This window comes from Canis lupus, chromosome 30 (genome assembly GCF_048164855.1).
Source record: "Canis lupus baileyi chromosome 30, mCanLup2.hap1, whole genome shotgun sequence".
Lineage (NCBI taxonomy): Eukaryota > Metazoa > Chordata > Mammalia > Carnivora > Canidae > Canis > Canis lupus.
The window spans coordinates 9,058,829-9,068,747 of NC_132867.1; positions in this window are offsets into that span (position 1 = coordinate 9,058,829).

Genomic DNA, 9,919 nt, shown 5'->3' on the forward strand with positions numbered 1-9,919 from the left:
TTAACTGAAGAAAAACTTCATAAGGTAAGTCACCTAGAATGTAGAACATAATTTCTTCATATACAATAATTATTGTGCATTTTTTCAATTTATTAAATATTTTATTCATTTGCTGTCAATTCTCAGGTAGCTGTTACCACAGACTGACAGATATCATATTCTTAGATTTTATTTGTAACTCTCCCGGACTGTTAGCACCTCTCTTGCCACATTTCTTCCTTCTTCCCCTTTTGTTTTTGTTCCATGCCCCAGTATTTAATTTAAAATATCATATGATTTTTTTCATAAATAACAACTTTGTGGAAATTCTGTAACTTTTAATGATAGCTAAGATTAGGTATGTACCCATCACAGTCATAAACACAATTTCCGGGATCCCTGGGTGGCGCAGCGGTTTGGCTCCTGCCTTTGGCCCAGGGCGCGATCCGGGAGACCCTGGATCGAATCCCACGTCGGGCTCCCGGTGCATGGAGCCTGCTTCTCCCTCTGCCTGTGTCTCTGCCTCTCTCTCTCTCTCTGTGTGACTATCATAAATAAATAAAAGCTAAAAAAAAAGAAAACTTGAAAAAAAAACAAATAACATAATTTCCAACAATTGGTTCATTTATACTTTCTGTTCCCTCATATTTGTACTGCTGTAAATTAATATATATGCATGCATACATGTGCCTGTATACATGTAATGTGTATTCTAAAAATCAAAGCTGACATAATCAGACAAGCATCCATAAGACATGCTGAGGCTCCACATTTGTCATTTTATACACAGCAAACCAGAGAAAGACCAGCCTCTTTTCTGCAGTTAAGAAGAAATCCCTTCTGATTTACTCAAAGCAGTAGCTTTAGGGAACAGAAATCTTTGGTAAGCTTTCAACACCATTACAAAATTAATAAGATTTCTCAGAGTTCTCTGACCATTTTATTCTTTTAACATTTTGATTCAACTATGGAGTTTAAACTATATGAGAACCAGCAAAATAAATATCTGAGGCAATAATCTTTCTCTGGAGCCAAACTGAAAGTCAGTAGTTTGGGGAGACTGAATCTGTCATAACACTGGACTGCTTTCTTATCAACAAGCCATTCCTTTTTAATAGGAGTAGATTCTTAAAAGGGATAGAAACAAATTGAATGAGGTTTACCAGTATTTCCTTCAAGATGTTATTGTGCTGTCTTCATTTGGGGATAATTTCAAAGAGAAAGCAAACAGAATGTTGCATCTGAAAGAAGTAATTAAATCCTCAATTTCCTTACAATCATTTATTTGTAATGGTAGCAATTCCAAAATTTGATTAATAGCATGATCTTCTTCTGGTAATTAAACATTCTGCCAAATTTTCTAAAATTAAGATGTTTACAGACTTCCAAAGCTTTAAGAAAAATTTCTCAGGACTGAGGCTCTAGTAAAAAGTTTTGAAATTCTAATAGCACTATGTGCTTCTAGAGAAGAGCAAGATGATTGGAGTTTTCTATTCCACTGGAGACGAAGGGTGATATATATTTTCCTTATTCCATGTGGCTTTTGTCTCTGACTGTTACATCATGCAGCCCAGATATCAGGAGAAGTGGCCTTGATCATATTAGTGGGTTGAAAAATGCAAGCCACAATAATAGCATAGAAATGTACAATAAGAAATGTAAGATGTACAAAAATCTTATATTACAATTGGCCTTAGAGTTGATGTTAACTTTCTTAGTTTTTTTTTTTTTTTAAGATTGTATTTATTTATTCATGAGACAGAGAGAGAGAGAGAGAGAGGCAGAGACATAGGCAGAGGGAAAAGCAGGCCCCATGCAGGGAGCCTGACGCAGGATTCGATCCCGGGACTCCAGGATAGCACCCTGAGCCAAAGGCAGATGCTTAACCCCTGAGCCACCAGGCATCTCAACTTTCTTAGGTTCTAAAATGATTTTTAAACCATATGTTTAAACATGTTTAACCATAAGTTCCACAAAAACTTTTAATATATTTAAATAAGACAATCTTGAAAAATACATAAATATATGACTTAAATCCATCTTTGGATTCTTTGCAGAATAATGCAGAATGACAAGAAGTAAGAGCAGAAATGGTAAACTCAGAAAACAAAAACAATAAAAATAATTAGAATTGACTGTATTGAATAGAGAAAGCAGAGGATGAAGCAAAAAAAAAGAAAGCACAAAGAAAGAAAAAAATCAAAGACGTAGAGGAATATTACTTCCAGAACTAACTTGTGCTTCTTTTGCAAATACAAGTATTATATGTTGCCTATGCTTGACTTATATTATCTAGATTTTGTTATTTATAGATGCTACAGGATTTGTAGCATTGACTCTTTAGGGATTTAACTAGAAACATTTATCTCAGTAGGTGATAATAAGTTATCAAATACCTAGGAAAATTCTTTAAAAATAATTAATTAAAGACAGAAAAATTGACATGGAATGTTTTGATTGTAAAAAATACTTAAAAATAGTGCTATAGTCCTACAAATAAAAATTCCATAAATATGAGTTTATTGTACATAAAACAACTTTTTTTGTTTTATGATTAAAACATAAGCATTTAAGTATATCAACTAATGGACATTTTTAAAGAGAAGTGTTTGTGCAGGTAAAAATCTAATATGGATGAAGAGTAACGCATGGAATAAAATATAATTACAGAGAATAAAATTTCTAAATAATTAAGATGAAGATTAATGCCTGATCACAAATATCATTAATTCCAAATGTCTGCTCCCAAAATAACAACAGTTATTATGTAACTAGGAATAGAATGAGCTTGCCTTGCAGGTGATGGCACTGTCTTCTCATCGTCTATATAGAACTTTATTTCTACACAGTTAATTCTTGATTATCTGTGCTAATAGAGGAATGCATTTCTGCAGAATATATAATTAGTATGTATTCTAGTATGTATTTTCCACTTAAAGCTTCACAGGGAAATTAAAAGAGACATTGGATCTAGCTATTGAATTCACATATTTCCCTTCATCTACTTTGATATTTGAACTCCCTTTGTTTAAGTCCAAGGAAAACAATGAAGCTTCCAGAGAAGCAAATATTATGTTCTTGATAGACAACTAAAAATAAACCTAAGGAAATAACAATATTTCCAAGCAGAAAGAGATGAAATAATAAGGAAAACCTATGCTTTATTAGTTTTTTTTAAATTTCCAACACATTTTTAAAATAATAAACAATGGAAGTATTACAAGAAAATATTTCTTTCCTTTTTTAAAGATTTTATTTATTTATTCATGAGAGACACAGAGACAGGCAGAGAGAGAGGCAGAGACAGGAGAAGCAGGCTCCATGCTAAGAGCCCGATATGGGACTCAATCCCAGGACTCAGAGATCATGCCCTGAGCTGAAGGTAGAGGCTTAACCAGTGAACCACCAGGCATCCCGGAAATATTTCTCTCTTGAGTCACTGGAGAGTAAATTGCCAAGCTGACACTTCATTGCCCTCCAAAACGTGTGTGTGTGTGTGTGTGTGTATTTTATAAATAGGCTACTTTCTTACATAACCATCATATATTCATCAAAATCAAGAATTTAGCAAGGAAACATTATTGATAACTATGTGTAATAGTTATCTCTTACTGCATAAAAAGTCCTAAAATATAATTGCTTAAAACATTTTTTATTTCACGCTTTCTGTGGGACAGGAATCTGAATGTGGTTTAGTTGGATCTTTCCACTGGGTCATAATATTGCAGTTAAAGCAGCTACTTGGGCTGTTGTCTCATCTGAGGACTCAGCTCAGGAAGGACTTGCTTCAAAGCTCACTCACATGGCTGTTGGCAAGATTTACATGCTCATAGGTTCTTGAACTAAGAGACTCAGTGCCCCACTGGCTATATTGATCAGAAGCTTCCCTCACATCCTTGCCACAAGAGCTTCTCCAAAGAGTAGTTGACAAAACATCAGGCAATTTCCATCAGAGTGAGAAGATAAGAAAGCGAGAGATGGCGCAAATTGGAAACCCCATTCCTTTTATAACCTACTATTGAGAGAAGCATTTTAAAATTCTCACCATACTGTTTCCATTAGAAGTGAGTTTCTAGCTCCAGCTCACACTTAAAGGGAGGGGATTACACTGAGATGTGAATAGTAGGATCAGGAGTCATTGGGGATATCTTGGAGGCTGTTTGCTATACCATCTAATCTTCAGATTCTCTTCAAGTTTTCTCAAAGATCTAAGTAATGTTATTATTTAGTTTCCATTTAGCATCATCTACTGCAGTTAAATATCCTTCCTTCTTAGTCTCTTTAGTATGGAATGTCTCTTCAGTCTTTCCTTGATTTTCATGACCTTCCCACTTTTGAGATTATAGGCTACTTATTTTGTATAATGTGTCTTTTTGGGGGGTTTGTCTAACATTTCCTCATAATATTCAGGCCACACATGTTTGGCAGAAATATCACAGGGGTGATGGTACATTTTCTAACTACTTCTATCAAGTGGTAGGCAACATCAATTTGTCTAATTATTAATGGTGTTCACTTTGATCACTTAAGATGTTATCTGCCAGGTTTCTCCAATATAAAGTTACTCCTCTACTTCTTCATAATTAACATGAATTTATGGGAGCAATGTTTTGAATTTGTAAAAACATCCCATTCATCATCAAACTCTCAAAGTATTTATTCCCTTATTTACATCTGTATAGATTCATGTTTTCTTAGTTTATTCAGTGAAAAGATAATTTATTATTACTATTATTTTGATGCTTGAGGTATTCGTTTTGGCCAGAAAGAACTCAATACATCTGGATTTTGTGTTATTTAGAAATTGTCTCCTTCATTTTTTAAACACTCTCTTTATTGGGGGTACAACAAGATGTTTTAGCTCATCTTCTTGTCTCATCATTTTCCTGGCCCAATCTTGAAACTAGACATTTCTCTAGGAAGCTTTGCTTTCCTTCCCAATGACATAACTGTACATATTGCTATTGAGGTGTGATTATTCCCCAAACCTCCTAATAAATAGATCTACAGAATGTACACACACATACATACAGAATGTATCCAACAAATATATACAAATATAGAACTAACAGCACAATTTCTATTTTCTGCTTTTTCAAATATTTATTTATTTATTTATTTATTTATTTATTTATTTATTTATTTATTTGAAACACGGAGAGAGAGTCAGAGACAAAGGCAGAGGGAAAAGTAGGCTCCATGCGGGAAGCCTGATATGGGACTCAATCCCAGGACCTGAGAAAATGACCTGAGCCAAAAGTAAACGCTCAACCACTGAGCCACCCAGGTGCCATCTATTTTCTGCTTTTCTATAACTAGAAGTTCTTTCTTAAACAGTAAGAAATCTGTTTTCCGTTTTCCTTATATTTAATTTCTTGATCAATTCTCTCATATGTGTAAATGTCCTATTTTCATTGTCATCTCCTCCGCCCGTGTAGTTACTATCCTTACCCTGTTCTGACCTCCAGTGCTAAGTCATGCATCATTTAGACAATCTTCCCACCTTGCTTGGGCTCTGACATTCACACTGAGTACTTTCTGTTGAAATGCCCCCCTCACATTTCTCAGGGTCTGACACCCCATATCAGTGTCACCAATGGATGAATGACTTTCTCACCCCATTTGAGCTCACAGTCATCATACCAGTCTCTCCTCTCCCCACCAAAACTACCCTCCCCACCACAAACCAAGATCTTACCACCCATGGTGGTCTTCTCTCTCTGATCAGGTTAGAACACCTTATACGGGATCACTGACCCACTGTCGAGGCCCCTGTGAATATTTCCTGGACTCCAATTATCTCAAGAGTCCATCTTTCCACATGCAAAACTTCCCTACAGTGCCTGGGGTGTGACACCTCAAACAAGGCCATCTTTTTCAATCTACTTTTCCTTCACAGGTTGCCTATTACTTTATGTGAACTCTAACCCACCTCCTGCAAGCTCTTATATCATTGTGGCTTCTGACCCCCAGGTTCCTATACCATAGACATCTATACTCCTTTATTCCTTCTAATGTTTTTAGGACTAAAATGCTCAAAAGGAAAAGAAAAGAAAGATAAGGGAAAGAAAAGGAAAACAAAATGAAGAGAAAGATTTTAAAAAGTATTTTAGATTATATTTAATGAGAAAAAAAATATCTGGAACCCAATGATTTTACTCAGAAAAGAGGGTTGCCAAAACACAGATTAATAGTTCAAAAGTGATCATTACTTAAAAAATTAAAAAAAATTGTTAAGTTTAAAATATTATTTGTGGAAGAATGCAAATGAAAGCAAAATCCTTTACCACTTTGGGTGTGCAGAAGAATTTATTAAAAGTAGTTCCCATGAGTGTCCATTCTATGATAAATCACTCCTAAGGGCTATCCTGGTGATTACAATAGACATTTTAAAGCAGCACAACATATACTTTCAATTTTTTTCAGAAGTGTGAAGAAGACATTGATCCTTTTACTAAGACTACACATTAGGAAATTGACTCAGAGGAAATAATTCAACAATTGCAGAATTCCTACATTGTATTGCTCACATTAATAAAAAAAGATATTAATAGCTACTGTTCAATAATATGAGGTTACTAAATCAGTAGGTTACATATAGATATCAGTGATAGGAAACTATTAAAATTATCACTTAAGTCTACAGTTAATGATAAAGATAATTTGATTTTGTTTGTTAAATAGACAAAAGCAGGGAATAAAAGAATATCTCTATTGTGTTAAGCAGACATTTTTTCATGAATATATACCTAAACAAATTTTACAAAATTATTCATTAATTCGTATGTGTGTTTGCCTCTAAGTTGTTGTTTCTACCTAGCTTGCATCCTATTCAAAATGTTAACTCCCCTAAACTCTTTCTTCTTGCTATTTGATGTGTGTTTTAAATTGATTCAACTAACATGAGATTCAAGATGTAACTGTAGTCTGAAATCCTTTCTGTTTCATGGTCTCTGGAACCATTAGTGTTCTTGGAGGTTACTGTTACATTGGATTAATTTTCCACTTGACACTCAAGAGTTCCACTATTATCTCAGGAAAAATTTATTCATTTAACTTCATGTTCAATAACTGAGAGTATATAGTTAGTCTTAAGAGCACCATACCACCACATGTTGATAGAAATAAATTGATAAGCTTAGAAAAGGGATAGGTGGGAGAAAAGTGATGGAGAAGATTCCCAAATTAACAGTGAACCTTGGAGACATTGTTTTAGATTTATTTTAATTAATTTGTTATTTTAGACAGAAAAACTATATTTGAAAATTGGAGAATTAATTAAATAATATGGATTATATGTTGCATTTTTAACTTCTTGTGATATTTGAATTTTTGTTACATCATATCATAATAATTTTATGACATGTTCCAGTGGAGCACAAAGGACAACATAATGACAGATTGTTTGGCATAATTATTTAATTTTAATTTCAAATGATATTTTGGCACATTTTGAAGAGTTTATAAAGAAACAGTACTAACCAAGCACTTTTTTCTGGTCGAGAGAGGGATGTCACTATAGTAGCAATTATGATAACTCGTGAAGCAAAGCAGGAAAGTTCTTTTCCATGTTTTGTGGACCCTGCTCATGAAGCCACAGGGACATCTGTGAAAAGTACTTCCAATGAAGCGCCACTCACAAAAATTAATCATCCCCAAGAGCTATACTGGATCAGAGGAAATAAATACATGGGTGGGCTAAAGTTGGCTTATTCAGAAAAATCCAAGTCATAGTTTAAAGCAAAGGAAATAAGAAAGTTCTGTCAAGCATTAGGACTACACAATAAAAGCTGAGAATAAGGATCAAATTATGAAGTATATTTGAGATTTTTTCATGGAGGGTATGAGTATCTGAGAATGTTCTCTCTAAGCAAGTGGCCTTTGAGTTACCATCTTTCTTAGTCTGCTTGGGCTGCCATAACAAAATACCATAGACCAGGTAACTTACTTAACAGAAAATTTATTTCTCACAATTATGGAGGCAGGGAAGTTCAAAATCAAGGTGCCATCAGGATAAATTTCATTGTAAGTTCTCTTTACTTGGCTAGTAGTTGGGTGCCATTTTGTTGTATGTTCATTTGGCCTTTCCTTGGTGAATGCTCATAAAGAGAGTGAAACATTTCTCTTTCTCTCTTCTTCTTATAAGACCACTAGTTCTGGGATCCCTTGGTGGCTCAGCCGTTTGGCGCCTGCCTTCAGCCCAGGGCATGATCCTGGAATTCCTGGATCAAGTCCCACATCGGGCTCCTTGTGTGGAGCCTGCTTCTCCCTCTGCCTGTGTCTCTGCCTCTCTCTCTCTCTGTATCTCATGAATAAATGAATAAAATCTTAAAAAAAAAAATAAGACCACTAGTTCTATCGGATTAGAGTCCTACCTTTATGACTTTATTTTATTTAATTTACTTCCTAGAGACCCTCTTCAAATATAGTCACACTGTTAATTACGGCTTCAATATATGAATTCAAGTGGGAGGGGGGAGCAGAATTAATTTCATAGCACCACCTGAAGGAAGAAAGAGTGTACTATGAAAGACTTCTAAGGAAATAATATTCTAAAGATTTATTTATTATTTATTTATTTATTTATTTATTTATTTATTTATTTATTTATTTATTTTTCAGAGAGAGAGCATGGGGGAGGAGTTTAGGGAGAGGGAAAGAGACAGTTCTCAAGCAGACTACCTGTTGAGCATGGAAGCTGATGCAGGGCTCCATCCTAGGACCCTGAGATCATGATCTGAGCTAAAACCAAGAGTCTGACACTAACTGGCTGAGCCACTCAGTAGCCCCTGTTTTTTAAAGATTTATTTATCTATTATAAGGAAAAATATTGTAGTAAGAAGAAACAGGAAATACAAAAACTTAAAGGCATGAATCAGCTGATGTGTCCCAGGGAAAGAAAAAAAACAAAACAAAACACTGTAGTCAAATGACTGTGCACTATGAGAAGACAAAGCGAGGAGAATCACTGGTTCTAATTCTCTTGTCTTGAAGAGGTTAGAAAAATTAATTCTATTTTTGTCTGCTATCCTGAGTTAGACCATTGGAAGTGATTGAGATCAGGGACTACGGAATTGGTGGGGACTGAGTCCATTTGATGAACGTGGTCTAATGTTACCATGTGGAAAACATTTGGTATAGTCCCGTCTCTAATTGTCAAGGCCTAGGGAGATGCTCACTAGTAGGCCCACTAAGGTTTCACACCCACATCCAGCCATGGGCTGAGCCATGAACTATATCACTTTGGGGCCAATATGAGGAGTCACAACGCTGCCTTTACAACCTTCTAATTATTCACAAAATAAATAGCATTTATTACTAACATGAAAGATAACCTACTCACCAATGGTGCTGGAATAAGGAATCCTCTTTTCTTTTTTATCTTTTTCTCAGCAATTGGAAAAAACAAAACAAAGACAAAAACAAGCAAACAAAAAAACAAAAAGCCCTGGGAAGATAGAAGGAATTGAAAGTGAATAATCAACCCCATGCCTTCAGTTCAGAACTATGAGTCTCACCTCAGCTGTGGTAAGAAGGATTACTAAAAGATTAATATCAGATTGAAATTAAATTGTCTACAGTAAATTCCAAATCCAAATTATATTTAAAAATGTAATCAGAGTGAAATTTATTAAGGAAACTCATTTCCCACTAGCAAAGTGGATTTGACTTTGTACAGCTATTAGCAGTTATATAAAAAAGTAAAGCATTTTTATGTGTATCCCTCCAATTGGTTGAAGCACCTCTGTGAAATCAATTAGAAGGATTTATAAATATGTGATTAATTAAGTACTAACCATCTTTACTCATCCCAACTGTAATCCTCTGTATCTATCAATTTTTGCTACTGGTATAGACAGTATAATCATGTACTATGTAATGGCCTTGGGTATACTGTTGAACTCTTTCTTATAAAAATCAACTGACTTAAAAGAAAACT